This window comes from Drosophila suzukii, assembly GCF_043229965.1.
Source record: "Drosophila suzukii chromosome 2 unlocalized genomic scaffold, CBGP_Dsuzu_IsoJpt1.0 scf_2c, whole genome shotgun sequence".
NCBI classification, from domain to species: domain Eukaryota; kingdom Metazoa; phylum Arthropoda; class Insecta; order Diptera; family Drosophilidae; genus Drosophila; species Drosophila suzukii.
Genome location: NW_027255896.1, coordinates 7420926 through 7435254, shown reverse-complemented (window position 1 = coordinate 7435254; position 14329 = coordinate 7420926).

Sequence of the window (14329 nt, the reverse complement as noted above, 5' to 3'; positions counted from 1 at the left end):
CACACGCAGGAAAGGACGGTGCAATCCGAGTCGTCAACATCTGGACTTCCGCAGAAGAATGCACGAGAGCAATTCATCGTCTGGCGATCTTAGCACTAGCCACTCAAGGGGCACCCGAAGAAGTGACGAAAAATGTCAGAAGGTCTCCAAGATTATGTTCCAATTCATGGTGTAGCTGGCCGTTGCCAACACCCCCCAGCCGTCCCAATCATGGCAGAACCTCCCGTAAAGGTGGGTACATTACCTAATAATACTGCAACATATGTAGAACTAAGGAATAGAAAAGCTCTGATGTCAGCAGAATGGACAATCATATCATATTTTGATCTACGGTTGTTAGCGCAGGAAATCACTGCAGTTAAGAAAAATATGGGAGAATTATCAACCTGGTGCCTTCAAAGCGGATCTTGTCTTAAAATAATACATGTGCTCGATCAAGAGGCCAGCGAGCTATTTGATGGTCAACAGCTATTCGATTATCATCGACAAGGGAGAGGAGCCCTGAATCTGGTAGGAAAACTCGCCAACGGACTATTTGCAGTTCTAGACTCTCAATATGCGCAGAGTATGGAGGACGTCATCAGCAGAATCCAAGCTAAGGAATTGTGCAACACGCATCTGCTCAAAAACCAGACTTCGATTTTAGATAGTACAATAAACGTGATGAGAACCAGTAATGATGAAATGGAAAGCAGGGAAATACACATGGAAACACACGTCACAGACCTCGAAAATACCATACGAACTAGGAACATGGCACAAGTGTCATCACAGCTAACGCTAATAGCAGGGCATATTAAGAGGACACAGAGAGCAGTCATCAACATTATAACCGGACTAAAAAGGGACATAGTCAGCCCAGCATTAATCTCCGTAAGTCAGCTACGAAAGGAGCTTATAAACATACAGCCCCATCTCCCGAAGGGGAGGCGGCTACCTGTTACACATGAGTCTATGCATGATATCTATCAGGTGATGTTCTCAGAAGTCCAGGAATTGGACCATACCCTAAAATACCATTAGTGGATGTCGAGGAGTACGACGTTTATCAATTGACACCAATTCCAGTCGCTACCCAAGTTCATATAATCGCAACGGAGACAGAAACCCAGTATCTAGCGATTAGTGATCATCGAGATCGACATTTCGCACTAACCGAGGAGGAGCTGAACCAGTGCACGATGATGTCAAAAGGACCAAAGCTGTGCAATATAAAACAAACTACGTTGGGTCCAGCGCACGAGCAATTCCAATACGCCCTGGCAGCCATTCAAGCTGAACAAAAACCCATCTGCAAGCCCGAACAGATTAACACGACAAGCATATGGTATCCCCTTGATGCTCCAAATTGTTGGATTTTCGCTACAACACAGGAGATAACGCTAACCAATGTTTGTGGGGAGGAACGAGGAAAAATACAAGTACATAATAATGGAATCATGACAATGAATGCGGACTGCATTGCAAGGATTCCAATAATTACGTTACCCAGCGTTAAGGTCGACAACAGAGAAAAACCAGTGACAAATTTTACACATTCGTTCAAGAGACGGACACAGGAGAGTCATCAAGACACGACCATACATAGCAGTACAACGGGCAACATAAATCACCTGCAGGGAGAAGTCCATCAACTTCATGACCAGCTAGAGAAAGGGGACTTAGAGACAACATCGAATACGCAGGCGAACTACGTTAAGCCAATCTCCATAGCAGCAGGTCTCGTAATATTACTGTTGCTAGCAGCAATTCAACTCACTCAACTCATCAGAAAGGGTAAAAATACAAGAATGTTTCACCAAGAGAACGTCGCACAACAGAGCGTCACTTCTCCCATACCTATGAGTTGGGTGAAAACGCTGACAACCACAGAATAAACAAGAAAGAACGCTATAGTCGAGTACCTCGACTATCAGATACCCGTTACTCAGCTAAAGGGACCAAAGAGAAATGGAGATAAGCAAGCAGCAAAGCGAGATTAAAGTGCGCCACCTACCGGCGGTAGACAGATTTAAGCGTTAAGGGCGTAAGAGTGGGCGTGGCAATTTTTTTTTTGGTCAATCGATAGGTATTGACGAGACCAATACATTTCAGTTAAAATGTATTATCTAGCATGAAAATTGTGAGCGTCACAGGTTTGGGCGGTTTGTGGACGTTAAAGTGGGCGTGGCAAACTTTTTTTGGGTCAGTCGATAGGTATTGATGAGAACAATACATTTCAGTTAAAATTTGTATTCTAGCATCAAAACTGTAGGAGCCACAGTTTTGGGCGGTTTGTGGGCATTAGAGTGGGCGTGGCAATCTGCTGAAACAAACTTGCGCTGCGTAAGAACCTCAGGTATTAGTATATACCTTACCTTATACCTTAGTATACCCTTTTACTCTACGAGTAACGGGTATAAAAATCATTGCTATTTAAGAATATATTTAGTTTTAAATTAAATCATCGCCCGAATCACTATTGGAATCATAATACATCTCCAGGGGATCGGCGTCCGGCACTAGACGACCAAGCAAGGTAACGGCAAGCACAGCCAACCGAAGAAGGATGAAGGAGCCGTCGTGGACCGTTACAGGCCGATTGGGAGGATAACGCAGGCCATCTATAATAGGACCACGCGGAGTACGGATCAAGACCGTACGGCGTTTACGACGTACATAAGATCCTGGGATATTATCCAGTAAAGACCAACATGTGGGAACACAAGTATAACGCATCGAACCGTCAAGGTCCAAACGATTTCGCAATGATCAACAAGCGCCATTGCGACAAACAGAGACCCGACACACAGAACACAGCAGTATTTATAGATGATTAACGAAACCTCAGCAAAAAAATTTATATACATACTTAACTCTAGGGTAAGCAATTTTATTAAGTATTAAATACTGACGAAGGCAGATCCAATATCGCATTCAACAACGGAATCTGATTCATCATCCCAGGATGACACGTCAGCGCGCAAAACTGGACTATCGCTTCGGTGCAAGGCCAGGACAGCACGCCGACCAGGACGGACCCGTCGTCCAATAAGAGAAAGGACTCAGGATGAAGTTGGACAGCGCGATCAGCTGGATATCGAAGGTTACGCCAAACAAAACCAATCGGACTACGTATCCACAGTTGGTTTCCTCGACGAAAGATTTTAGGACACATATCGACAACTGACAAATAGTGCCTACTCTTCGTTTTTATTGACGAACCCGTCAATGGGGGGGATAATGTTCGTAACCAAGGTGACTCGGATCGATCTAGCATGGTTACGAACACGGGTCAAGCGCACGCAATCTCCAACACGACGGAGTTGCAAGTTGCCAGCGAGCAGAACAAACGAACAATGCAACTTATATGACACAGCGACCAGGCGCTCGGTTTTCTCCACCTTAACCACCTTCCAACCATCTGTCGGAAGCTTCGGGTTGAACCTGGTCAGCAGGCTGAGGATAGGCCTTGGGTTCCGATGGCAGCCACACCCTCGCTCTCGGTCAAGACGGGATGTCTGCAGCCTCGCAAACTGTCAACTTGGCCCCGGGGTAGACCTCGCCGACCTTGTTGATGGCAGCTTTTTTAAGCGCTGCCGATCTTTCGTCCTCACAGGCGATCAACTTTACGTTTCCCTGGTACCACCCTGCATTTGTACAATCGGGTGGGGGACCTGGGTTCTTCGCCAGCACTTTTATGGCCACTGACGCAAGGGCCCTTCTAACCAGACCCCATTGGTTCCTTGGGATCCTTCCGCCTTTATCGCTCTGGTCGATGACGCCAATGATCTTTCGATCCTTTACTACTTCCGCCAAGGATCTCGACCATGTGTCGCGGTTGGTTATCTTGGCCTTCTTGCTCGCTAGTTGAGCTGCCTCTATCGACCTCTCTCGCTTGTTGCTGTTGCTGGTGGTCATAGCGATGTCGAAGTCTGGGATTACCGCCTTTGTCCAGGCTATGTCTTCTTGAATTTTTTCGGTATTGGGTAGGTGGCCAGCCGTTTGGAGACACGGAATGCTTTCTTACGTTCAAGATGTCCTGCCTGGTTAAATGGTGTCCTCTTAAACCCCTTTGCCCTGGTATTAACCACAAGACCGGCTTTGGCGCTCCCCTCAGGTTGGAGTAGCTGGTTAGCCACACATACGTTGTTGGGAGGCTTGGACTGGTCTTTATGGTGAGTTGGGCTTACACGGCTGCGTTGTTCGCTGGCCTTGGCAGGATTGGACGTCACATGTACTACAGTTTTCGGAGCCGTGTTCTTGCTCGTCTTGTCGTCGTTGGTTGCGACTTCCGACTTTTTGAGGGTGTCGGGCTCTTTTTTGAAGCTGATATCGTTTTTCTTTGTATTAATATTCTCCATACTTAAATCCAGTCAGCGGCGGAGAAGGGACATGTCCACCCGGGCAGAGATCCGCTGTACCCGGGTAAGGCTGACTTAGAACAGACGGTTACCATTTGCCTGAGCTCACCGTTTGAGACTGAGTTTTTTGTTAACTCCGGATCCCAGCCAGATTGACTCTCGGCACGGTACGAGTGACACCTTAGTCCAGCCCGGGGTGAGATGAGATGTGCGGGTAGGGAAGAGGTAAGTTCAAAACGTGTGGGAAGGGGGTATGTTTGAGCTATTTGTCGGAGGCGGCAGCACAAACGTGACGTCGGTACTGCTACGGCGCAGATACCCGCTGACTGTCCGGGGCTACTTATTTACGCTTCATATTGGGGGCTTGGCGGTAGCCGGGCCGTGTCCAACTTCAACGCTTATTCGTAGCTACCCTGGAGAACCAGGGCGCGCGCTATCCGCAACCTGCGATTCGTTCGGTAGCCTTCAGTTCGGCGCCCTCCGAGCCATACCAATTAGTGGAAAATTTACTTAGGCATCCAAGTTCTGCTTAGGTTACTAGAGGTGGCAAGATGTAGAGTTTTCGGTATTTGGTCCAATGATTAATTCTTTGCTATTACCAAATGAGGATGAGATTTCTATTCAGGATGAGATTTCTATTCAGGCAAGCGTAGTGAAATAAATATGAACTATTGTGGGCCAACAGTGCCGCTACGAGAACTATCACATGTAAGCTCGGATCCTTTCAAGTGTTCATCTCACCTTCCGCGCATACTTTTCTTTGACTATATCTATTGATCGTAACCAAGGTTACTCGGCTCGGTCTATCAAGGTTGCGCAGCACGGGACAAACGCACGCAACCCCTAACACGACGAAGTTGTACGATCAATACAACTCATACGAGACAGCGACCAGGCGCACAGTAGCAGCACAATATAGTGCCGACGCTGCAAGTGTGGGACATTCGGCCATAATTCAGCGGAACAGATCAACAAGCAGCATACTGCTGACATTGCAGCGTAGACGACCAGTTAACAAACCAAAAGCTAAACTAGGTCAACCCAAATACAGGTCAAGCCCCAAAATGAGTCTTGCCATAGCAGATAATTTATACACCCAAGTTTCCGGGTCATAATAGTATTTAAGCTCTTATCAACAGCTCAATAAAGTTAGTTAGAAATCTAAACACCCACAAGACTTATTACTTCCATTACCAGGTGACTCTCGTCAACTCACCCTAGCACAGTTCTTCGATCGCCTGTGGTCTGGCACCTTACTACTCTAGTTACCTCTATCTAGTGTCCCCGTGGCAGCGACAAGTGTTCAGAACCCTCCTTGTCCCGCGGCGTGACCCCAACACACTGTTGATCCCCGGTTACACGAACATTCGTAAACTCACCCCACACAGTCCTATATCGCCTGTGTTTCGGCACCGTGCTACCCGTAGTCATCCGTGTCGCGACGCGATCATACTGTAATACACAGCGTCATACTCCCCCTCGTCCCGCGGAGTGAACCAAACCTTGTCTAGTTAAATTAGGTCACCAATGCCTCGACGTGATCCTTTACCAACAAAGAATCACACTTCAGCATCCGCCTTCCACGTAGGCAACACAGACGCCGGTTTGCACACGTAAGAAGTTCTTACTCATACGCCTGTCAAGCCTATCTTAAGAACCGCAGTCGGCTACGAATTACTGAATACCTGCACTATTTCGACTTCATTCATCGAGCAGACAAACCAAAACAGAATTGATTTACACAATCGACTGTTAGACGACCATAACGAGCTGCAAAGATAAATACAACACATCATTAAGAATTATGGCAAGGATTCTGCCAAACGACGCCTCCGAGAAGGCTATTATGCCGGTAGATAGGAGGGAGCTCTGGCAACAATTTTGTGATCTGGATGAAGAGGTCCAGCAAGCGGCATTACCCACGAAAGTAAATACTCTGCACGACTTATAGCACTTAAGGAGCTGGTCAAGAAATATCAGAAAATCTTCCTGGACAACACACCGACTGAAAGCGGTCCACCGAAGGCCCCCAGATGAACTTCAGCCAACATCAAGATCACAACAGGATATCAAGTAAATGGAGACTCCACAATTGACACGGTGATCCGGCAGGTGCAGAGAAAATGCAACGAATTGGAATCATCATTAACATTAGCCTCGAACGCTCCAACCGTCACCCCAGCCCTACAAAGGCACCTGGATCTCCATTGGGCGTTACTGAGGCAAACCCACGACGAATTGGATAGCACAATTGGGGCCGCAGCTCTGGCAGAAGCAGAGCTAGCCCAATTCCACACATTATATAAGGAATACGAAATGAACCTGCTTCGAGAAAACGACGCGCCAATGAGCCTAAACTTGGCACTTCCGCCGAGTATCTAGACTGGCCACGGTTCCATGATCTCTTTGTGGAATTGGTACATAATAAACCATATTCGGACAGTCAAAAACTACATATTCTACAGAGTTCGCTTCGTGGTGAAGCGAGAAACGTCTTGACAGACACAGCCTTCTCACAGGGTGGCTATTACGACACCTGGTTGCGTTTAAAGGCCAGGTACCAGAACGGAAAAATACTAGTATTCGCCGTCATAGCAAAAATGATTGACCATAAGCCTATAGACGGCTCCTCGCGCCAACTAAGGGCCTTACATGACACTATAAAAAACTCAATGTGTACTCTTAAAAACCTCGATATCAGCACAAAATCCTGGGATCCAATCCTGTGTTTTCTTATCAGAAGAAAACTAGACCAGCAGTCTCTAGCTGCTCTAGAAAATTCAGCGGATGCACCAACGGAAATTCCAACGTTAAGGAGTGTACTGACGATTATTGAGCGGCGCGCTTGCATGCTGGAGACGATAAGCGCTTAATTTACAGCAACTCTGCCATCAGTCAGTTCACAACGAAGAGAGCTGTAAGATTTGTCACCTAGGACCACATAATCTTAGAGCATGTAGCCGTTTCCAGGAAATGGACATCTAAGCACGGCGCCAAGCCATTATTCAAGTAGGATGCATGCACAAATTGTTTGTCTACAGCTCATAAGGTTGAAAACTGCGGATCACCGACCACTTGTCGAGTCTGCCAGCAACGGCATCATTCACTGTTACACCAAGGACCGACTAGCAATCCAGTGGGCGGCGCAGTAACCATTGCAGGCTACGACGACATAGGAGGATATACTCTGCTCGCGACCGCCAAGGTCTCATTACAAGGGCCAAACGGGCAATTACAAACATGTCGCGCTATAATAGATGGTGGATCACAGGTGAATCTTATCTCAAGGAGAATGGCAGATCTGCTATCTCTTAAGGAAAGGTCACCGGTTGAAATATCTGGAATCGGAGGAAAAATATCAACAGCAATTAGATCCACACTAAAGCTCTCATCAGTTACCAACCGTCAGTAACAATTGATACCGATCTTAAAGTTTCCGAGGGACTGCCGTTAGCAGATCCTGACTTTCGGCAACCTGGACCGATTCACCTAACCTTAGGGGTTGAGGTGTATTCTCGTGTAAAAACCGGTGAACTTCTTGAACTAGGACCTAACAAACATTTGGCATAAGGCACTAGGCTTGGTTATGTAACCACAGGTTATCTCAATAAAGAAACCTCATCTGATACGGAAATCAACCCTATTCTGGTAGAAGGCAGAGGTGATTTTGCAGGACCGAACGCTGCTTATGAGCCAACAAAAGATAAAAATCCGATGAATATAGAACCGACTTCTCATCAATTTAAAACCTACAAGAAGGCTGACTTTGGTTCAATATTTCTAAACTTAACCAAGAAATATCTTAGTTTTGTTGCAGAATGTCCACATACCATAGACGTACCAAATGATCAAGTTCTACGAGGGCACAATTTCAGTCCCCACGGTAATGTCAATTTTATCGCAAAGGGGAGCGTTAAGCAGCATCAAGGAGATGTGAAGGACCTGAATCACAAACATGAGCCGCAGTTGAAGGAAAGATCCACTTTAATCAATTATTTGTTAGGTGCTTCCTATACAATTCGATCAAGGGCTGACCAACATCACGACTTAATTGAGGGTACCCCTTAATGGGGGGAGAATGTTCGTACCCAAAGGTACTCAAAATGACCTCACCCAGTCAGCACATGTTGCAGTGTAAGTACCAGGCGTTCAGTAGCACCCACTGCATATGAGAATTGCTGATCAGCATATTATGTCTCACTAACTCACCGTCTCACCGACTCAACGGCACAATGACGCGCCAATGCAGCCAGCACATGTTGCAGTTTTAGCTGAGCCAACTGCACCATAATCATAATTCCCTGACCTACTTTAGAATATAGCTTATTTCACTAATCATTACACTAAGCTTCCGTGTTCCAAGTAGTATATAAGCAGGTATCAAATGAAGAATAAATCAGTTATCAACACATCTCATAACTCCGCGGTTCTACTTCCTACCTCTGGGAATAGGGCTCGTAATACACTATCTCCACAAGCAGCTAACCTACGTTAGCTCAACCTCAGCGCAGTTCCGCATCGCCTGAGGTCCGGCATCGCAGTAACCTTCGTTACCATTGCCGCGACGCGATCGTCCTGCCAGCAAAGCGTCCCCGTGCCAGCGACAAGTGCTCATTACCCCCTTGTGCCGCGGTGTGACCCGGAAGTGTCTATTTCGGTTAGGCACAAACAGAATGCTTTCTTACGTTCAAGATGTCCTGCCTGGTTAAATGGTGTCCTCTTGAACTCCTTTGCCTGGTATTCACCACAAGACCGGCTTTGGCGCTCCCCTCAGGTTGGAGTAGATGGTTAGCCACACCTACGTTGGTGGGAGGCTTGGACTGGTCTTTATGGTGAGTTGGGCTTACACGGCTGCGTTGTTCGCTGGCCTTGGCAGAGGTGGACGTCACATGTACTACAGTTTTCGGAGCCGTGTTCTTCTTAATTGCTTAGGTTACTAGTGGTGGCAAAAAGTAGAGTTTTCGGTATTTGGTCTAATGATTATTTCATTGCTATTACCAAATTGATCAAGGATGAGATTTCTATTCAGGCAAGCGTAGTGAAATAAATATGAACTATTGTGGGCCAACAGTGCCGCTACGAGAACTATCACATGTAAGATCGGATCCTTTCAAGTGTTCATCTCACCTTCCGCGCATACTTTTCTTTGACTATATCTATTGTTCGTAACCAAGGTTACTCGGCTCGGTCTATCAAGGTTGCGCAGCACGGGACAAACGCACGCAACCCCCAACATGACGAAGTTGTACGATCAATACAACTTATACGAGACAGCGACCAGGCGCACAGTAGCAGCACAATATAGTGCCGACGCTGCAAGTGTGGGACATTCGGCCATGATTCAGCGGAACAGATCAACAAGCAGCATACTGCTGACATTGCAGCGTAGACGACCAGTCAACAAACCAAAAGCTAAACTAGGTCAACCCAAATACAGGACAAGCCCCAACATGAGGCTTGCCAAAGCAGATAATTTATACACCCAAATTTCCGGGTCATAATAGCATTTAAGCTCTTATCAACAGCTCAATAAAGTTAGTTAGAAATCTAAACACCCACAAGACTTATTACTTCCATCACCAGGTGACCCTCGTCAACTCATCCTAGCACAGTTCTTCGATCGCCTGTGGTCCGGCATTGTACTACTCTAGTGTGTCGCGACTCGATCGTCCTGTTCTATCTAGTGTCCCCGTGCCAGCGACAAGTATTCAGTACCCCCTTGTCACGCGGCGTGACCCCAACACACTGTTTATACCCGGTTACACGAACATTCGTTAACTATGTCAGTGGCGGATCTAGGGTTGCTGGCGCCCGGGGCAAAGCGAAAAATTCCGCCCCCTCCCTATTTGCTGTACGAATAACATTAGGAGTATTTAAAGTGTAAATAGGTTATTAATTATTAAAAGCTTATATGTTTGAAGAATTGTATTTCATATCGATTCTTTTGTCAGTTACAACGGAAAAAACATTATTATTTGTGTTTTTGCAAGACAAAAAAATATTACTTTTAGAATATAAATTTTCTGGCCTTGATTGCCGCAAATTCAGCAATAATATCATTGTAGTCGAGTGATGCTGCTACTTCATTTTCGATAGGAAAATATGAATTCTCGAAACATATATTGCTAGTCGGACTCGATTTAGCGCCTCTTAGATTTGGCGCCCGGGGCGCTTGCCCCTTTCGCCCCCCCCCTAGATCCGCCTCTGAACTATGTCACCTGTGGTCCGGCACCGTGCTACCCGTAGTCATCCGTGTCGTGACGCGATCATACTGTAATACACAGAGTCCGCGTACCGGCGACTAGCGTTCATACCCCCCTCGTCCCATGGAGTGACCCGAACCTTGTCTAGTTAAATTAGGCAAGAACATCCATTTTAAGCAACAGTTTTGGGAGGTCAAACCGCCTTCAAAAGACGTTTTCTTCAGATAAATAATGTACGTTTTGGTACAACAGGTGCCAGGTCTTGCCAACAAGGACACAAGCTGGAGGTTGGTCATTTCCTTTAGAAAAAGCTTGTCAATATTTCTTGTAAGATAAGATCAATTGCTCAGAGCTCTTGGAAGGCTCCTTGAGCCTCCGCCAACAACAATTTCCTTATAACGGCCTCAACTGCAATTTCTTCCTAAATTAATCCCGAAACGCCAAGTAGAACAATTTCCTAAAGCCTAGTACTCACATCGACGAAAACCGCGAGCTAACTATAAAAGTGAGCGAGAGGCAAGTCGTCGGGTCTGTTTTTCAACGCGAAAGTCAGATGATCTCAGGGAATACGAGCCAAAATTCAAGAGTGAATTTCGATGAACGACGTTAGCCGCGTTCCAAAGAATAAGAAATTTAATCTTTGGCGGTGTTCGTGCAAGAGCGGCGTGGAAACAAAAAATTGAAAGGAGATCCCAGAGAATCCCAGTTGGAAGGAACATGCCGAGTGGGACTTCGCTCCCTACATGGACATCTTGTGGGGCGTGTCCTCGCAAAGAAAGTAAGTTGTTGTGCGATTGTGATGGAGATGAATTTTAACTCCAGTCAATTGTTCTAAGAAAATTAGATCAATTAAGCCTAGTACTCACATCGACGAAAATCGCGAAATAACCATAGGAGACAGGGAAAGGCATAGACAGCTAACGCTATTCGTCGGGCCGGTTTTATACCTCGGTACTCAGAAGAGTTAAGGAAACGCCAGAAAAAATACGAGACTTTGAGATGAATGCCGTTATAACCTCTGCACAAAACCGTTTAAAATCGCTATTGATCGCGTTCAGCAGTACAAAATGATACCTGATCACTGATGGAATTCATACGATAGTTCTGCTGAACGTACATGATTGCTTATCACAATGCAAAAAAATCAGTAAAAAAGGAGCGTAAAAATGGTTCTCTTGCTCCTAGCGTGTATCGATGAGTGAAATATCGATATGAATTAACCAAACCAAACTTCCGTTAAGGAAGAACGGTATGGGCGAGTACCTCGACCACCAGATACCCGTTATTTAGCTAAAGGGACCAAAGTGAAATGGAGAAATGCAAGCAGCCAAGCGAGATTGAAATGCGCCACTTACCCGCGATCTCAATATATGGTTATGTGGGCGGTATACTGATTTAAGCGTTATGGGCGTTAGCGTGGGCGTGTTTTTTTTATCAATCGATAGGTATTGACGAGACCAATACATTTCAGCTAAAATTTTTTTGAATCTAACATGAAAATTGTGGGCGCCACAAATTTGGGTGGCTTGTGGGCGTTAGAGTGTGCGTGGCGTATTCGCGTAACAAACTTGCATTGCGAACAAGGCTACGAAATCTACATTTTTGGGTCAATCGATAGATATTGATAAGAACAATACATTTCAGTTAACATTTTTATTGTAAACTGTAGGAGCCACTGTTTTGCTTGTGGGCGTTCGAGTGGGCGTGGCACCCTGCTGAAACAAAATTGTGCTGCGCAAGAAGCTCAGGAATCTTCATACCAATCGCAACTTTCTAACTTTTGTAGTTTCCCAGATTTCAGCGTTCATCTGGACGGACAGGCAGACGGTCAGACGGACATGTGTAGATCGACTCGGCTAGTGATCCTGATCAAGAATATACATACTTTATGGGGTCGGAAACGCTTCCTTATACCTGTTACATACTTTCCGACGAATCTAGTATACTCTTTTACTCTACGAGTAACGGGTATAAAAACTATGAAGTGAGATAATTTCTATACAACTGTTTAATATTGATTGCGTTGACGTGGCCAAGATTGCAGTGTGCAATGTTTCAGTTACGAGAATAACGATATCTTTTTTAAAAACGCAATTTTTTTAAATACTGTTGTGATCCTTGCTGGGACCTGTGTGGTTTTCGGACTTTTCGCGGGGTAGCTCCAGTCAGGGACGTGAGTCCCCGAACCCTGCCCACCGCCCACATAACAATAAACATAACGTCGACTTCTTAACAGAAAATCAACATTATACAACACAGTAAACTGCACATTTACGTTTAAATTCGAATTCAAATTAAAAAAAAAAAACACTTGCAACATTCTCATTTGGCTTCAATATTTTTGGGCTCTCCGATGTCCTGCAGACCATGCATTGCCCTCCCGACCTTGCAGCCTGCTCGCATTTTCTTTTCCTTTCTTTTTGTTTTTTTCTTTATAGACATTAACCACACAAAACTTCACAAACACACACTTTCAGACATTATTTGAAATTAGTTTGCGGAACACATTCTTGGAAAGAAAATAAATATTTATATAAATGTTTAAATAGATATGTAAAGAAAGGACAAACAAATATAGAACACATAAATAAATACTCCAATAAATGATTAAAAAAAACAATAATATAACAATCCTTAAAATTAAAAAAAAATTATTGAAGCCTACTGGCTCCCGGTGTCGGCGTGTCGGTCTTCCACGACGAAAACCAAGACCGGATTATGTAACCGTCGCAAAAAAAAAAGAAGCTGAGGCTGTCAGGTTAGGGCCAATCCTCGTAAGACAGTCGATGGGATATTTCCCAAAAAAACTGAGCCAGGTCAGTCGTCTTGACCTGGCTAATCTGGGTCTGGTCGAGGCAAGAAGGAAAAGCAAATAAGCACGGCCTCACTCCTGGACGTCGACCTCTCACCTCAAGGGTTTCCCTATCCAGCTTCCCAGCTTCCAATGGATTATTTTCGGGCACAATAAAATTAATAAATCTTCACTGGCGCGCTGCTGCAACTGCGCAACTGACTTTGTCGTTGCAAAAAAAATAATTACAGTTATTCTTATTAAACTTCTGGAAAAAAGTATATTAAAAAAACTGTGCAGTGCAGTAGCCAAAACGTCCTTCCTCGACATTCAACATCTTCGATCTGTTTTTTCATTATCTTTCCCCCAAGCCATGGAGTCAAAACTCCGTTGTTCCACTGTTTGTAGGTCTGTTAAAAAAAGTTGGCAGGACCTAATCGATTGTTGATAACCCTACCGATTACCTTAAAGTGCCCACAACAACCACACTGACAAGATTAAAACATTGAATTGACAGTGAAAAACTGGCCTAAAAAATAATAAAGACCCAACCAGATGCTGAGGGGATATCCCTCACACACAATGACTTATTGGATGACACGGACTGATTTACTCTTTCCGCTGCGTTCGACGAAGGGGAATAAATCGCTGTTTTCGTGTGCCTGCTTTGGTAGTTCTGGGTCACTTTCACAAACGTCTTCGCCACGAATTGCTTGCCATTGTCTGAATGGATTATCTCAGGAACTCCAAATGTGTTAAAGACTTGCTTAGTCAGGAATTTGATTACCGCAGCAATCGTGGCCTGCTTCATTGCCTTCAAAAACACGAGTTTAGATAACTGCAAAGATATAGGCCTTCCTACCCTTTGACCTGTGGTATTTTCCCACGAAATCGATATAAAAATTTATGGAACGGGCGATACGTAACCGTTTCTTCTCCAATGCCGGGTCGTGGTCTCTTATTAATGGATTTTGTCTCCGCGCACATCTTGC